This window comes from Martes martes (assembly GCF_963455335.1).
Source record: "Martes martes genome assembly, chromosome: 15".
In the NCBI taxonomy this organism is placed as follows: Eukaryota; Metazoa; Chordata; class Mammalia; order Carnivora; family Mustelidae; genus Martes; species Martes martes.
In genome coordinates this window covers 40,338,972-40,356,853 of record NC_137903.1, presented here as the reverse complement: position 1 = coordinate 40,356,853, position 17,882 = coordinate 40,338,972, and the positions used below count along the sequence as shown (strand labels likewise).

Genomic DNA, 17,882 nt, shown 5'->3' with positions numbered 1-17,882 from the left:
AGCTTCCGCCGCCTGAAACCTAGGGCTGATGTATTATTTCCCCCAACACCCAAGAACATATAATCTTTTGGTTCCCAAGCATGATGTTTTACAACTTGCAAAACCTGGTAACATTGTCCCAGAGTCCAAGTGGTTGTTTCTGTTCTAAGTCCAGCCGCATCTCATTCTCTTTGTGTCCCGTTCTGGGCCACGTGGTGTCTTCTTTGTGTACATTTCCAATTGAACTTTTATCACAAAAGCAGTTTAGAAGCTTTATATCCTAACATCTCATAAAAGATGCAACTGCACCCAAATGGAAGCTTTTAAAAACCAGAATTAGACCTCCTTATTGGGAGGATGTCTCAGGTAGTAAGCCATGGTTCCTGTTGGGAGAAACCTGCTCTGGATCCTTGGGATCTGGGCTGGGGCTGGGGTAGAGACAGGACACACCGAGTGCTGAAAGAGGAGTTATCTCCGCAACACTTAAGCTCACCGCGGTTTTCTAAACCTAGTAACCATCTCATGAATAGCACAGCTATATTACGTTGAGTTAAAGGTTGTTCTTAAAGTTTAAAAACAAACAAAAACAAATCTGGTTTCTGCAACCAGATCTTGGCATTTATTAAGTTTCTAATATATTGGGAGCTTCCAAAATTACAGGGGGCAGCCCCTCTCTTTTCTTTCTTTCTTTTTTTTTTTTTTTTTTTAAGATTTTATTTATTTATTTATTTGAGAGAGATCACAAGCAGGCAGAGAGGCAGGCCGAGAGAGAGGGGGAAGCAGGCTCCCTGCTGAGCAGAGAGCCCGATGTGGGGCTCGATGTGGGGCTCGATGTGGGGCTCGATTCCAGGACCCTGAGATCAAGACCCAAGCCAAAGGCAGAGGCCCAACCCACTGAGCCACCCAGGTTCCCGGGCAGCCCCTTTCTCCATCTATGGGAGACCATGCCCTAGGATCCCGCAGATCTTTGAGGTCAGCGAGTGGGGTGAGCAGGACAGGGGGGTCAAACAGGGAAATCGATACAACTGTGGGACGTGAGTCCCTCTTCCCGCAGTCCCCAAAAGGCAGCACGGAGGGGCGCCCGCGGAAAGCGTGGGTCTCGGGGACCCACCGCCCCCCTCCCTCACCGTGCGGGCTCTGTCCGGGGACCCACCGCCCCCCTCCCTCACCGTGCGGGCTCTGTCCAGGTAGAACAGCATCCACCACGAGGTACCGACGCCTCGCGGGATCCGGGTCGCAGCGTCACCAGGAGCTCTCCCACCGCAGCAGAAAGGCAAGGGGTAGCAGCCGGGCCTGGGGCGCCTCAGGTGGGGACGCCCCGCCCACTCGGCTCGGCTACCCTCCTCCCCGCCTCTCGGCCCCGTCCACTCGGCCGCGTGGTGGGGGTCCGCCTACCCGGCCCCGCCCACCCCGCGAGCCTCAGGTGGGGCCGCCCCACCCGCCCAGGAGGGTCCGGCTGCGTCTCCTCAGTTCCTCAGGGGTGGTGGCTGCGGGGGCGGCTGCGCTACAAGTTTGGAAATTTTGGCGGCGGAGGAGCGACCCGGCATTTCGGAGCCCACGGCTGTGGCAGTAGCCGACCTTCGAGGGCCCTTCATCCGCGCCCCGGCGCTCCCGCAGCCCAGAGTCGGGCGGCCACGAGACCCGGCCGCGTCCTCCCGCGTTCGCCGGCCGGACGGCTGCAGCCACGTCACGGGGGCCGGAGGAGGTGAACCCGCCCACGGAGAGCACCTGCCGGGTAAGCGAGTCTGGGACCTCGGGGTTTGAGGGCTGGAGGCCGGGGGACCGGAGGCGGGGCCCAGCTGGGGGTGCGGGGAGGCCCGGGACCCGTGGACAGGGGTCGGAGTTTGGGGCTGAGGCAAGCGGGGAGGCAGCGCCGGGGCTCGTGGTCGCCGCCGGGGGAAGGTCCGGGCGAGGAGCGGAGTTTACGCGGAACACCCTCCCCCGTACCCCTCCCAGCGCTGGAGCTGCCTTGCTAGCCATACGTTTCACAGCCGAACGTGTCGGGAGGGCGTCGGAGAAAGGGCGGGGGGTGGGGTGCGGTGGGGTCTGTCCCCTCCCTGGGGGCCGCGTCCTCCCGTCAGCTGCCCCTCGAAGTGGGAGACGCGCAGGTGTGGCCGCTGCGCCCGAGCTCTCCCCGCGCGCGAGCAGCGCCTAGTTCCTGCGCGCGGGGTCGGAGCCGAGCGCCGCGCCAGGGGCGCCTCTGGGGGGCTCCGCGGGCTGCCGGCCTCCGCTGCCGCCCTCGGGGACCCTGCCGCGTGCGGCGCTCTGAGCCCCTCGGCCTGGACACACCGACTGCTCCGCAAAGTCCCAGTAAAATGGACCTAACCTGCAGGAAAGCGTTGACGGTCATTCCCTTAACTTGGGTTCTCGTGAAGGCGGTTTTCCAGTAACAGACACAGATTTAGGATAGTGGCCAGTTTAGTAAGTTGAAGTACTTGTAAATGCGTTCCAGTTGAAATAAAGATACGTGCTTAATCATTGGCTATTAACGGACTACAAAACAACTTTTGTTTTAATCCGGCTTAGGCTCATTGAACACAAGTTCTCCAAATTCATTTGTAGCACTTTTTAAAGCCAACGGTTTGGTCACTTGTATAGATTTTTTTTTTTTTAACCCTGAAATTGGGTTTCTAGAGTGAATTCCTGAATTCAGAGAGGTTTATGGACTGTTGTAGGATAAGAATAAAGAAGAGAATGAAAATATATTCATAATGGATCCTTTGGGTTCAAAATAATTGATTCCCTTCATCTGATACACAAATAGGTAATGTGAATTACACCCTTTGGATAGATACGGTAGACGCATTTAACACAGCATTTTTGGTCTCAGTAAGTAACTGTGTTGTCTTAATAGAGGGCAATTTTTAGAAATCCCAGAAATTGTTGATAATATTTCAATAATCCTGAAGATAGTGCGGCAGGCAGTGTGAGGTGTTGACAGTTGTAAATAAGACTCTCTTAGATTTGGGGAATTGGAGCTACTCAGATGACTGTCAGTTAAGGAAAAACTATGTAATTGAGGAATGCAGATCATTGCAGATTTCAGGCAGTCTTAGTATCTAGTGGGGCACAAAAACCTGTGAGCACCTAAGTTGCCTCCAAGAAGACAAGCACATATATCTTTCCAGTCTGGGTTGATAGATCAGTTTGAGACAAGCAATCAGATGCTCTGAAGTAGCTCTTTGCTTTTTCTCCTACTTCTTCGTTTTACTTTTAGCAATGACTCAGTGGAGGGGCTGTACTCAAGTGAATTATAGTGCCACGAGTGCCAACCCCAAAGAACTGGGGCAGGATGCAAAAGTGTAGATTTCAAGTTTGGGTTATACATATTTATAGACATTAGGCAGTGTAAATCATTTTCATACTTTGCAAAGTTAAAGTGAACATCAGAGACTAGTTACTGACTACTTTCCGTTCCCAGTTGTCTTGAAACATATTAAAAGCTCACGAGTGTTTGTCGATTGTGACTTTAATCACCATTTTTTCTTTAATGTTTTGGGATTGTGTTTTTTATGTTGAATGGTGGTAAAAGAATTTATAGCTCCAGACAGAAGGTTTATATGTAGTCTATGAAGGGAACAGTGCTGGCTCATGCTTTGACTATGATGGAAATGCATAGTGAAATTTTACATTCACAGGTCTGATTGAAAGCCTGAACACCTTCACCACCTCTTCATTGAGTTCTTTCCTACCCCACCCCCTGACAACTAAAGCTGAAAACAATTTAAGCTTAATATGGTAAAATTCTCGCAGTTTGATGACTCTAGTTATTTTATTTAATTTGTTTATTCATTTTATTTTGAGAGAGGGAGGGAGGAGGGTAGAGGGGGTGAGGGAGAGAGAAATGCCTCTCCATGCCCAGCATGGAGCCTGGATGAGGGGCTCAATCTCATGACCCTGAGATCATGACCCAAGCATAAATCAAGAGTTGGATGCTTAACTGACTGAATCTAATTTTTGTTTTTGTTTTTTTTTAAGAGATTTCCTTTATGTTACCTAATAACCTACAGTGTTTTACTAATAGAAACATAACCTAACCAGGTTTGTTGACAATAGTACCTGGGAATAAGATTTAATGACCTGCTAGTATGGATTTTAGATTTTTTTTTTTGAATACTCAAATTTATCCAACTTTGAAATAAAAGAATAAATTCTCTGGAAAAAGTGAGGAATTATAAACTAGTGTAATTCTCTGTAATACAGTATCAAATATCTTTCAGTATTTATTTACACATTTGCTGAGTTCTCTAGAATGTGTCCTTAGACAAATGATTACTGGAGATCCATGCTGAATCCCAGGAGGATGTGTGTTTTATGGCTTCACAAACAAATGGTATGATAATAACCCCCAAAATGTCAAGTAATGTTACTGTTGCTAATTAGAGTTCAGCCAAAGATCACTCCCGGTCTCTACGTGGTATGCCCATAATTTGCCCTTAGTGCTTGCTTGTGATTTCACATGGTTTTCTGATGAATACATGCTTTAGTGGTACAAGGAAGAAGTAAAGTTAAAAACAACAACAATAACAAACCCTTAATTAAGAGTAACCACACCTTCCTGGAAGTTAGAACTGCCAAAGTCTTAGGAAGTTGAGGAGGTATGGGTATGATGTCATCCATCCTGTACCTACATTACCCTTGCTAAATAAGCAGCAGTGAAGGGGGAGAAAGTCACTTAAAAAGGGGGGAAGGGATAGGTAAGTCTTTGTTTAAATGTCACCTGATCAAACAATTCTTTAAAATTTTTTTAAATTGCCATCCATCTCCCAATCCCACTGACTTTACCTTTCCCACGTAGTGCTTAGTATATTATGATATTCTGTATAACAGACTCGTTTATCTCTCATCCTCTCCAACTAGAATGTGAGCTCCCAAAGGAGAGGAGCTTGGCTTTGTTATATTCTGAACGGTTACTGGCAGGTAGTAGGTGTGTGAGTTTGTTGATTATATGAACATGTATTTATTTAGTGAATACCTGTGCTAGGCTCCCCCACCTCCCTTGACACTTTCTATAGAGCCTTTGTTTCATTCTAAGTATACACCGGCCCTCAAGGTGGATGTGAATTTCATTTACTGTTGAGAAACTGACACATAAAAGTCTAGGAGGGAGAAGTGTCCACATGCCATTTACCCTGCCAGCCTCAATTCATCTCCTTTTTGTACAGTAGTTTAGTTTCTAGTGGTCAACAAATGCACAAATCAAAGGCCTTTTCATAGTTTGGTGATCTAAAACATCACCAGAATTTTCTGCCATTTTGTTCATCATCCTTGTTTTGAACAAAAATTTGTTTAATTAAAAAATGAGTTACTTTTGTTCTTTTATCAAGTCAGACAAGCATCTCGGCATGTGTACTAGGTTTTGTTTATTTGTTTTTTAATTTCCTGGACTTGGGTTTAATTGGGGATATGGAAATAAATGTCCCTGCGTAGATGGCTTCCAGTGTGGACTGTGGTGTAAAGGTCTAGCTTGCAAAGGTTCCAGTTGCCTTGTGTGTTTATTGCTGTAGTTATATACACTATTTGATATTTTTGTCTGTTCCCATAACACTACTTTCTTCAGGTATGCTGAAGACAAAATGGGATTTGCAGAAGCCCAGACAACTTGCTCTTGGTTCCATGATGACTGTAAAAAAGGACAGTAAGAATCAAGTGCCACATAGCAACAGAAAGTGTTGCCAAGTATCAGTTATTAAGCTGAACAGCCCAGTATTATAGCTTTCTGTCTGGTAGAATGAAAATACAAAGACAAACAATGGTTGTCTTTTTGTCATAACATTTTTTCCTGATTGGAAAGAGGTTTTAGAACTATGATACCTTTACTGGTATGTAGACAGAGCAGTGTCCTTTATTATGAAGCTTGGGAAGCTGGGACCACTTGGCCGGGTGACACCAAGTTGCTTTTGAGTTTACATTGGTGACATTATTCCAGTATTGGGCATTAATTCTTGCCTGGCACTTCTGTTGTTATGAGCCAAAGGCAGACCTGCAGGGGAAACCTAGTGTGCATGGAATTTCAACAAATTGGAGTTTTGTTTTTATCAGCATTCCACGCAGTTATTTATCAGCATTCCACGCAGTTATTTACTCTGCAGTTCAAAAGTAAAAATTATTATAAAAACTACACAAATATTAATTGAACTTACTTGTTGACATTTGCAAATATATTTCTTAAACTTTTTATTGGACTATAATAAACATACTGAAAGGTGTGCTTTGATGTATATAGCTTACAAAATCACCAACAAACTGAACATGTGTGTGTAACTAGCACACAGATCAAGATGCAGGCCATGACCAGCCTCCCTGAAGTCCCTTTTGTGCCCCCTTCCAGTCACTGTGTTACCTCCAAGATAACTACTCTCCTTAACTTCTAAGCACTGATTAGTTGGGCCCATTTCATGTGCCATCTTTGACCCAGTGTGTTTGTAAGACATGCCCCTGTCAGAGTAATTGTAACTCCGTTTTACTACTGTGCAGTATTGCACTGTGCAAGTACATCACAATTTATCTATTTTCTTGATTGTTTTCAGACTACTCCAGGATACTGTGAATAGTGCAGCTGTGAACACTCTAGTCCATGTCTGATGGGTATAGACCCTCATTTCTCTTGAGTATATACACAGGAGTGGAGTTGCTGGGTTATAAAGTATTTGAATATTTAGCTTTGGGAGAAACTGCCAAGCAGTTTTCCAAAGTGGTTGTACCAGAGTTCAGTAGCTTGTCCTTGGCAACAGTGGATATATTTTTTTTCCTTTTAATTTTGGCCACCCTGGTAGGTGTATGCAAATAAAATTTTGAAATTCAAAACAAAACTGTTTTCCCCAGATTTGCAGGTTGGATGTCTGCAACCACAGCAGGGAGCCCAACTCTTTAGGGGATACTTCCTGTCAGAAAGTAGAACCTAAGACCTAGGGAACATGGGTCTGAGAGAGGCCATACAGCTGTTGTACTCAGTAGAATAAAACATAAATTTAAGTTTAATAGACTAAAAAACTGTCATAGTTGAATGCATCAAAAGGTTTTATTGCACAAGGGGTTTTGAGGGCATAGATGAGCCAGGTTTTAACAAACTAGAATGCTGGGGGAGGGGGTGCAGAGTTATGGTTAATTGAATTTTCTTGTTCATTTGAGTATTAAAGTAACTTTCCCTTTCTTTTTGCATGACTTTTCTTGAAAATGTACCTGCTTTATGTTATAGGCATAATAGACTATTTTTTTTTAATTTAATTTTATTTTTTCAGTGTTCCAGGATTCACTGCTTATGCACCACACCCAGTGCTCCATGCAATACGTGCCCTCCATAATACCCACCACCAGGCTCACCTATCCCCCCACCCCACCTCCCCTTCAGCACCCTCAGAGTCCACAGCCTCTCATGTTTCATCTTCCCCTATGATTTCCTTCAATTCACTTTTCCTTTCCTTCTAATGTCTTCCATGTTATTCCTTATGCTCCACAAATAAGTGAAACCATATGATAATTGACTCTCTCTGCTTGACTTATCTCACTCAGCATTATCCCTCTAGTCCCATCTATGTTCATACAAAAATTGCGTATTCATCCTTTCTGATTGAGGCCTAATATTCCATTGTAATATGGACCATTCCTTCTTTATCCCTTTGAATAGACTAGTTTTTAAAAAAGAATTTCAGTGAGTTACAGTTAAATCAAGAGGTTTCAAGACTTCTACTTTGTGAAGGAAACGACAGTTTTAATTTGGGTCTTTTGCCCCACTTAGAATGTGCATGTTTGAGAACAAATCCCCCAAATCCTACTTCTTAGCATTTACCACTTTCATATTTTATTCTTTGTGTGTGTTGATTTTAATCTGAGGATTTTTCTGATACAAGAGAATTTCCAAAATTTCTGTGACTATCCACAGTGAAGTTAAAAGTCATCTGGATCTCACAACCCAGAACACTATTAACTCTTACTGTCACACTTCCCGATAGTTTTTAGTCCATCTCTGTGTCCTCAGTATCTTGTGCATCATCGGCTTGCTGACTCCACAGTACTCTGTTCTTTATCAATAATTTATTGATCCACTCCCCTTAAAACACTGTAGTAAACATCATTATGGGTAAAGCTTTGCACAAATCTGGGATGTTTTCCTTAAGCTCAGTGCCCAGAATGGAGTTATGGGTCAAAGAGTAGATACAATTTAAAGCATATTTACTACACGTTGAAAAATGCCCTCCGGAAAACATGCCCCAAGTTATGCTTTATCTGATTTTGTGGGAATGCATCTTTCCTGAACCCTAACTAATTAAGTAGGTCTTTTTAAGCCACTTCTTTTTGTGTAAACTATACAAGTTTTTTTTTCTTTTTTTTCTTTTTTTTAAAAATAAACATGTATAGCTATAATGTCTTCTGGTATTGGGTGTAACTTCCCCCATCAACTTTGTACTTAGAGATGTGTACAGAATAATTACAGCCCTGTGGCTCTTTAGGCTTGTGTACCTTTTTTTGTGTGTGTGTGTGCCTTTTTTTTTATCTAACATTTTTTTTTAAATTTTAATAAACATATAATGTATTTTTATCCCCAGGGGTACAGGTCTGTGAATCGCCGGTTTACACATTTCACAGCACTCATCATAGCACATACCCTCCCCAATGTCCATTTCCCCACCACCCTCTCCCGTCCCCCCTCCCCCCAGCAACCCTCAGTCTGTTTCTTGAGATTGAGTCTTTGATGTTTTGTCTCCCTCCCAATCCCATCTTTTCATTTTTTCTTTTCCTACTTCCCCCCAACCTCCCCCGCCTTGCATCTCCACTTCCTCATATCAAAGAGATCATATGATAGTTGTCTTTCTCCGATTGACTTATTTCGCTAAGCATGATACCCTCTAGTTCCATCCACGTCATCGCAAATGGCAAGATTTCATGTCTTTTGATGGCTGCATAGTATTCCATTGTGTATATATACCACATCTTCTTTATCCATTCATCTGTTGATGGACATCTAGGCTCTTTCCACAGTTTGGCTATTGTGGACATTGCTGCTATAAACATTCGGGTGCACGTGCCCCTTCGGAGCACCACGTTTGTATCTTTAGGATATATACCCAGTAGTGCAATTGCTGGGTCGTAGGGTAGCTCTATTTTCAGTTTTTTGAGGAACCTCCACACTGTTTTCCAGAGTGGTTGCACCAGCTTGCATTCCCACCAGCAGTGTAGGAGGGTTCCCCTCTCTCCGCATCCTTGCCAGTATCTGTCATTTCTTGAGACTTGTTAATTTTAGCCATTCTGACTGGTGTGAGGTGGTATCTCATTGTGGTTTTGATTTGTATTTCCCTGATGCCGAGTGATGTGGAGCATTTTTTCATGTGTCTGTTGGCCATCTGGATGTCTTCTTTGCAGAAATGTCTGTTCATGTCCTCTGCCCATTTCTTGACTGGATCATTTGTTCTTTGGGTATTGAGTTTGATAAGCTCTTTATAGATTTTGGATACTAGCCCTTTATCTGATATGTCGTTTGCAAATATCTTCTCCCATTCTGTCAGTTGTCTTTTGGTTTTGTTAACTGTTTCCTTTGCTGTGCAAAAGCTTTTGATCTTGATGAAATCCCAATAGTTCATTTTTGCCCTTGCTTCTGTTGCCTTTGGCGATGTTCCTAGGAAGAAGTTGCTGCGGTTGAGGTCAAAGAGGTTGCTGCCTGCGTTCTCCTCAAGGATTTTAATAGATTCCTTTCTCACATTGAGGTCCTTCATCCATTTTGAGTCTATTTTCGTGTGTGGTGTAAGGAAATAGTCCAATTTCATTTTTCTGCATGTTGCTGTCCAATTTTCCCAGCACCATTTGTTGAAGAGGCTGTCTTTTTTCCATTGGATATTCTTTCCTGCTTTGTCGAAGATTAGTTGACCATAGAGTTGAGGGTCTATTTCTGGGCTCTCTATTCTGTTCCATTGGTCTATATGTCTGTTTTTGTGCCAGTACCATACTGTCTTGATGATGACAGCTTTGTAATAGAGCTTGAAGTCTGGAATTGTGATGCCACCGACTTTGGCTTTCTTTTTCAATATTCCTTTGGCTATTCGAGGTCTTTTCTGGTTCCATATGAATTTTAGGATTATTTGTTCTATTTCTTTAAAAAAAATGGATGGGATTTTGATAGGGATTGCATTAAATGTGTAGATTGCTTTAGGTAGAATAGACATTTTCACAATATTTGTTCTTCCAATCCATGAGCATGGAATATTTTTCCATTTCTTTGTGTCTTCCTCAATTTCTTTCATGAGTACTTTATAGTTTTCTGAGTATAGATTCTTTGCCTCTTTGGTTAGATTTATTCCTAGGTATCTTATGGTTGTGGGTGCAATTGTAAATAGGACTGACTCCTCAATTTCTCTTTCTTCTGTCTTGTTGTTAGTGTAAAGAAATGCGACTGATTTCTGTGCATTGACTTTATATCCTGACACTTTACTGAATTCATGTATAAGTTCTAGCAGTTTTGGAGTGGAGCCTTTTGGGTTTTCCACATATAGTATCATATCATCTGCAAAGAGTGATAGTTTGACTTCTTCTTTGCCGATTTGGATGCCTTTAATTTCTTTTTGTTGTCTGATTGCTGAGGCTAGGACTTCTAGTACTATGTTGAACAGCAGTGGTGATAACTGCCGTGTTCCTGACCTTAGCAGAAAAGCTTTCAGTTTTTCTCCATTGAGAATGATATTTGCGGTGGGTTTTTCCATAGATGGCTTTGATAATATTGAGGTATGTGCCTTCTATCCCTACACTTTGAAGAGTTTTAATCAGGAAGGGATGCTGCACTTTGTCAAATGCTTTTTCAGCATCTATTGAGAGTATTATATGGTTCTTACTCTTTCTTTTATTAATGTATTGTATCACATTGATGGATTTGCGGATGTTGAACCAACCTTGCAGCCCTGGAATAAATCCCACTTGGTCGTGGTGGATAATCCTTTTAATGTACTGTTGGATCCTATTGGCCAGTATTTTGGTGAGAATTTTCGCATCTGTGTTCATCAAAGATATTGGTCTGTAATTCTCTTTTTTGGTGGGATCCTTGTCTGGTTTTGGGATCAAGGTGATGCTGGCCTCATAAAATGAGTTTGGAAGTTTTCCTTCCATTTCTATTTTTTAGAACAGTTTCAGGAGAATAGGAATTAATTCTTCTTTAAATGTTTGGTAAAATTCCCCTGGGAAGCCATCTGCTCCTGGACTTTTGTTTGTTTGGAGATTTTTGATGACTTTTCAATCTCCTTACTGGTTATGGGTCTGTTCAGGTTATCTATTTCTTCCTGGTTCAGTTGTGGTAGTTTATACGTCTCTAGAAATGTATCCATTTCTTCCAGATTGTCAAATTTGTTGGCGTAGAGTTGCTCGTAGTATGTTCTTATAATTGTTTGTATTTCTTTGGTGTTGGTTGTGATCTCTCCTCTTTCATTCATGATTTTATTTATTTGCGTCCTTTCTCTTTTCTTTTTGATAAGTCTGGCCAGGGGCTTATCAATCTTATTAATTCTTTCAAAGAACCAGCTCCTAGTTTTATTGATTTGTTCTATTGTTTTTTTAGTTTCTATTTCATTGATTTCTGCTCTGATCTTTGTGATTTCTCTTCTCCTGCTGGGTTTAGGTTTTCTTTGTTGTTCTCTCTCCAGCTCCTTTAGGTGTAGGGTTAGGTTGTGTATTTGAGACCTTTCTTGTTTCTTGAGAAAGGCTTGCACCGCTATATATTTTCCTCTCAGGACTGCCTTTGTTGTGTCCCACAAATTTTGAACCGTTGTGTTTTCATTATCATTTGTTTCCATGAATTTTTTCAATTCTTCTTTAATTTCCTGGTTGACCCATTCATTTTTTAGAAGGATGTTGTTTAGTCTCCATGTATTTGCATTCTTTCCAAATTTCCTCTTGTGATTGAGTTCTAGCTTCAGAGCATTGTGGTCTGAAAATATGCAGGGAATGATCTCAATCTTTTGGTACCGATTGAGACCTGATTTATGACCCAGGATGTGGTCTATTCTGGAGAATGTTCCATGTGCACTAGAGAAGAATGTATATTCAGTTGCTTTGGGATGGAATGTTCTGAATATATCTGTGATGTCCATCTGGTCCAGTGTGTCATTTAAGGCCTTTATTTCCTTATTGATCTTTTGCTTAGATGATCTGTCCATTTCAGTGAGGGGAGTGTTAAAGTCCCCTGCTATTATTGTATTACTGTCGATGTATTTCTTTGATTTTGTTATTAATTGGTTTATATAGTTGGCTGCTCCCATGTTAGGGGCATAGATATTTAAGATTGTTAGGTCTTCTTGTTGGACAGACCCTTTGAGTATGATATAGTGTCCTTCCTCATCTCTTATTATAGTCTTTGGCTTAAAATCTAATTGATCTGATATAAGGATTGCCACCCCAGCTTTCTTCTGATGTCCATTAGCATGGTACATTGTTTTCCACCCCCTCACTTTAAATCTGGAGGTGTCTTTGCGTCTAAAATGAGTTTCTTGTAGGCAGCATATTGATGGGTTTTGTTTTTTTATCCATTCTGATACCCTGTGTCTTTTGATTGGGGCATTTAGCCCATTAACATTCAGGGTAACTCTTGAGAGATATGAATTTATTGCCATTGTATTGCCTGTAAGGTAACTGTTACTGTATATTGTCTCTGTTTCTTTCTGATCTACTACTTTTAGGGTCTCTCTTTGCTTAGAGGACCCCTTTCAATATTTCCTGTAGAGCTGGTTTGGTGTTTGCAAATTCTTTCAGCTTTTGTTTGTCCTGGAAGCTCTTTATCTCTCCTTCTCTTTTCAATGATAGCCTAGCCGGATATAGTATTCTTGGCTGCATGTTTTTCTAGTTTAGTGCTCTGAATATATCATGCCAGTTCTTTCTGGCCTGCCAAGTCTCTGTGGATAGGTCTGCTGCCAATCTAATGTTTTTACCCTTGTATGTTACAGACTTCTTTTCCCGGGCTGCTTTCAGGATTTTCTCTTTGTCGCTAAGACTTGTAAATTTTACTATCAGGTGACGAGGTATGGACCTATTTTTATTGATTTTGAGGGGCGTTCTTAGCATCTCCTGGATTTTAATGTTTGTTCCCTTTGCCATATTAGGGAAATTCTCTCCAATAATTGTCTCCAATATACCTTCTGCTCCCCTCTCTCTTTCTTCTTCTTCTGGAATCCCAATTATTCTAATGTTGTGTCGTCTTATGGTATCGCTTATCTCTCGAATTCTCTCCTCATGGTCCAGTATTTGTTTGTCTCTCTTTTGCTCAGCTTCTTTATTCTCTGTCATTTGGTCTTCTATGTCACTAATTCTTTCTTCTGCCTCATTTATCCTAGCAGTGAGAGCTGCCATTTTTGATTGCACCTCATTAATAGCTTTTTTGATTTCCACTTGGTTAGATTTTAGTTCTTTTATTTCTCCAGAAAGGGCTTTTATCTCTCCGGAGAGGGTTTCTCTAATATCTTCTATGCCTTTTTCGAGCCCGGCTAGAACCTTGAGAATTGTCATTCTGAACTCTAGATCTGTCATGTTACCAATGTCCGTATTGATTAGGTCTCCAGCCTTCGGTATGGCCTCTTGTTCTTTTTTTTGAGGTGAGTTTTTCCGCCTTGTCATTTTGTCCAGGTAGGATTTGCTTTCTCCTGCTGTGGAATTCCGCTGTTCTTGGTGAGTGAAGTTGGTCTTGGCTGGGTTTCTTGTTGATCTTCAGGGGGAGGGGCCTGTTGTAGTGATTCTCAAGTGTCTTTGCCGCAGGCGGAATTGCACCGCCCTTGCCAGGGGCCGGGCTAAGTAATCCGCTCGGGTTTGCTTTCGGGAGCTTTTGTTCCCTGAGCGCTTTCCATAGAGTTCCAGAGGACGGGAATGAAGATGGCGGCCTCCCAGTCTCTCGGCCCAGAGGAGCCAAGAGCTTGGGATTCCGCTCCTCAGTGCCTCTCAGAGCAAAGCACCCAACCGCCCCGCCTCCCTGGCCTGCGGTCGTGCCTGGAGGAAAGCAGTCAATTGCTGGAGCTGGAGAAAAGCACCGGGTCGCTTCCGTCTCCGCAGCCTCCAGCCGCGCTCCGAGCCCACCCAGCCTGCGACCGGTTCAAGGTAACCCCGGGCTTAGAGCTCGCTCCTCGGCTTTATCGCTGTAGCTGGCTTCCCCGCTCTAATACCTGCGAGCTCTGCGGCACTCAGACACCCCCAGTCCTTCTGTGACCCCGCGGGACCTGGGGTTATGCTGACCCTGCCTGGGTTTCTCCCCGGTTTAGCCTCTGGAGCGATGTCTCCCAGTGGAGCCGACTTTTTTTATTTTTATTTTTTTTTTATTTATTTGTCAGAGAGAGAGAGGAGCGAGAGTGAGCACAAGTAGACAGAGTGGAAGGCAGAGGCAGAGGGAGAAGCAGGCTCCCTGCCGAGCAAGGAGCCCGATGTGGGACTCGATCCCAGGACGCTGGGATCATGACCTGAGCCGAAGGCAGCTGCTTAACCAACTGAGCCACCCAGGCGTCCCTGGAGCCGACTTTTAAAAGTCCCAATTTTGTGGTGCATTGCTCTGCCGCTTGCCGGGAGCCGGCCCCTCCCCCCGGGGTCTATCTTCCCGTCGCTTTGGATTCACTTCTCCGCAGGTCCTACCTTTCAGAAAGTGATCGATTTTCTGTTTCTAGAATTGTTGCTCTTCTTCTCTTCGATTTCCCGTTGGATTTGTAGGTGTTCACAATGGTTAGATAAGCCGTCTAGCTGATCTCCTGCTACCCGATGTGGTCTCAGCCTGCTACTTCTCTGCCATCTTGACTCCTCCCCCCTAGGCTTGTGTACTTTTGTTTATACTTTCCTCAGCCTTGATTTTTGAATGCCTATTTCTGTTTTCTAGACCTTAAGTCTGTTTTTTTTGGTTGATGATTATTTTAGAGACTGTGTTCTGGTTTTAACAGCTGCCTCAAGTCCTTATGGATACAGGTGAGACTTGTGTAAATGAGATAAAAAGTTGCTGGTTCCTCTTTTTTTCAAAAATAAATGAAAAATATTACCAGAAGGTTTTCCCAGTCCAGGGAGCAAAACAAATGAGCACCCCTCAGAGATCTAACTGATGGCTCACAGCTTTCTGGAGCTACATGTGCTTTAAGGAGAGCAGCCTGGGGGTAAAGATGGCCTCAGGTTTGTTGGTTAAGCTTTTTATTTGGTGCTTTGAGGTTGAAAAGTCCCTAAACAATAGCAATTTCTACTTCTATAAAAGTATGGAAGTATAGCAATGGTTAAACTACAGGGCAGGGGAGGGAGACTTTTACTTAATCACTTTTACTCTATCTTCTAGAATGTTTACAGTTTCTTTGTGTGGATTATTTTTATAATTTTAAGGTTTAAAAAAGCAGAAATTGATACACCACTTTGGTGGGTAAAAACTAAGCTAAATGTGCCATTTTTTAACCTCTGTTTTGCAAGCTAACCTTTCAAAGATAAACCTAATTTAAAATCTCGCTGTTTTTCTCTTAATTACTACTTATGGGAATGCATTTTTAACATTTACTAAGAGACTATGAATACAACAGAAAAGAATGCAACAAAACTGAGAACCCCCCAAATTCCAGTTTTTACATCTATCGCTTAAGAGTCTTGTTACTGATGTTGCAAGAAGCCAATCCCTTTAGGTACAGCTGTATTCTTGAAAGGTTTAAAAGTAGTAATAACAAGGACAAAAAAAGGTATAGAAGCAGTAATAATAACCTGTCAGAAATAAGGCTAAAAGTTCAGATGATGAGAACACATTGTGTAGAATAATAAATAATGAAGAAGTTTGGAGTTGGGAGTCAGAACAGATCTTAGGTGAACTGTTTACCAGCCACCCTAAGTGCTTCTCTTCAGCCTTCAGGCTGAAGCAGCCCCTTCCTGAGTCAGGAGGAGGAAAGCCTCTGCCTGTATGGGGAGGGGAAAGCTGTGCCGAAGAAAACCCTGGCCACCTTCATATTCTTATCAGGTATAGATGTCTGAGACCCAGGCTAACAGACCAATCTTATCTGGCCACAGAAACTCAGGTGGTAAAAGAAAATCAGGAAAATGACAATGATAATTCCTTTAACTTAAGTGGTTCAATTATATGTGTATATATTTATATATTACGTGTGTGTGCGCGTGTATATATATGCATGCATACACGCACGCACACACATATATTATTTTAAATTAAGTTGTATGCCCAACGTGGGCTTGAACTCACAACTCTGAAATCAGGAGTCGCATGCTTTACCGACTGAGCCAGCCAGGTGCCCCTATGTTTGTATTTTTTTTAAATAAAACTCTAAAGGTATTGACCAACTGGTTTATTTTATCATGGGCTTCATCTTATACTTGGAGCAGCTTGAGGTGCAGGACGTCAACTATGTTCCACCATAGTGTATATTTCTAAGTGTGTAAGCACACTTTAAACATGCAAAACATTGTCCTTATAGGACACTTAGTCCAATTGTTGCACTCTTTGAGAAGATCGCTTATTCAGCTGACCAGTCCGTCCTTTCTTATCCCAGATTTTTGTATGTACTTAATGTCATAGTCCTCCATTTGACCTTGTGCTTCAATTTTCTCATCTATAAAATAAGGACGATAGTAGTGCCTACCTCTGGTTATTGTGAAGATTGAACGTCGTAATACATGAAAGCTCTTAGAAGAGTGTGTTAGCAGTAGTAGCGTGTGTTTACTGGAATGTAGCCACTATGAGAGCATTGATTTTCATCTATTTTGTTTACTGCGTATCCCCGGTATCTAATAGAGTGACTGACATAGAGGCAGAGCTGAGTAAATATTTGATAAAAGAATAGCGTTGAAATCATTGGCACAAATTTTTCTGTCAATGAGCTGTACACTTCTTGAGGGTTTTTTTTTTTTTCCTTCTTAATTCCTCACTGTGCTGGAGCACAGGAGAAGTCAGAACAATTTCTTGAATAAATATTGAAGATCTATGCTTATTACACAGTTGTAGTTAAAATCCTCAGCTTGGTGGCCAAGGGGACTGAGCTAGCACTGGTAATAATGGCTGTGATGTTTTGAGCATCTGTTATGGATGTGTCAAGCTTACTATCCACATTCATTCTCCCAACTGTTTTTTTTTATGCACCTCAGTTGCACCAAGCACTGTGGTCACCACTAGGAACCACACTGGAGGAAAAAAAAAACACAGTCTGTGCTTTTCTAGAGTTTATAGCTTATGACAGGACAACAATGTCGAGGTTTTAGTCTCTCCAACCTTTCTGCTTTCCCTTGGCTTGCCTATATCAATTGTGTTTCCTTGCTCCTTTCCCCACCCTCTTTCTCAGAGGGGTCCTGCCTTTACCAATTCAGTTCTTTGGACTTTGTTTTGTCTCACTATTGGAAGAAAGAAAAAAAAAATGTATGTGCAAGTTAAGTTCAAGAGGTTTTAAGGCAAGTTGTAAGAAGTCTTTGGAAAGTTGGATAAGAGAGAATCACATGAGAAACAAAACCAAAAAAGAAATTAGAAGTTTTGATTCCCCTTACGGGTATCTGAGAACTATATGTAATAAACTTGAAGTATTTTTAAATTATTTTAGGTTTCTGAACAATATTTCTCAGTTGCAAGGGCTACAGTTTAGTTTTGTTTTTTTAAGATTTATTGAGAAAGAGTGTGAGTGGGGGGAGGGGCAGAGGGAAGGAATCCCAAGTAGGCTCCACACTGAGCATTGGAGCCTGGTGCAGGGCTCGATCCCACGACCCTGAGATCATGACCTGAGCCAAAATCAAGAGTTGGATGCTGGATGCTTAACGGACTGAGCCACCCAGGTGCCCCAGGGTTGCAGTTTTAATGGAAAACAAATCATCCATTTCACAGGGTCTGGGTGAGGGAAGTTCCACTAGAATTATTTGAGATATGATGTAAGAATAGCATTTGGAAACAACTAGTGAATACAAAAATAATGTCACTTGTATATGAAGTCAGCGGTTTACCT

General features: G+C 42.4%; 1 pseudogene across 1 annotated transcript in view; it reads left to right on the top strand.

Moving 5' to 3' along the window:
• The first annotated feature begins 336 nt into the window (after positions 1 to 336).
• The window catches only part of LOC308355939 (BAR/IMD domain-containing adapter protein 2-like 1), a 73,009-nt pseudogene continuing 55,463 nt past the window's right edge, over positions 337 to 17,882 (top strand). Inside the window, exons 1-2 of the transcript in view lie at positions 337 to 345; positions 1,553 to 1,714. The product of the transcript in view is annotated as a BAR/IMD domain-containing adapter protein 2-like 1 (transcript). The remainder of the gene's footprint in view (positions 346 to 1,552; positions 1,715 to 17,882) is intronic.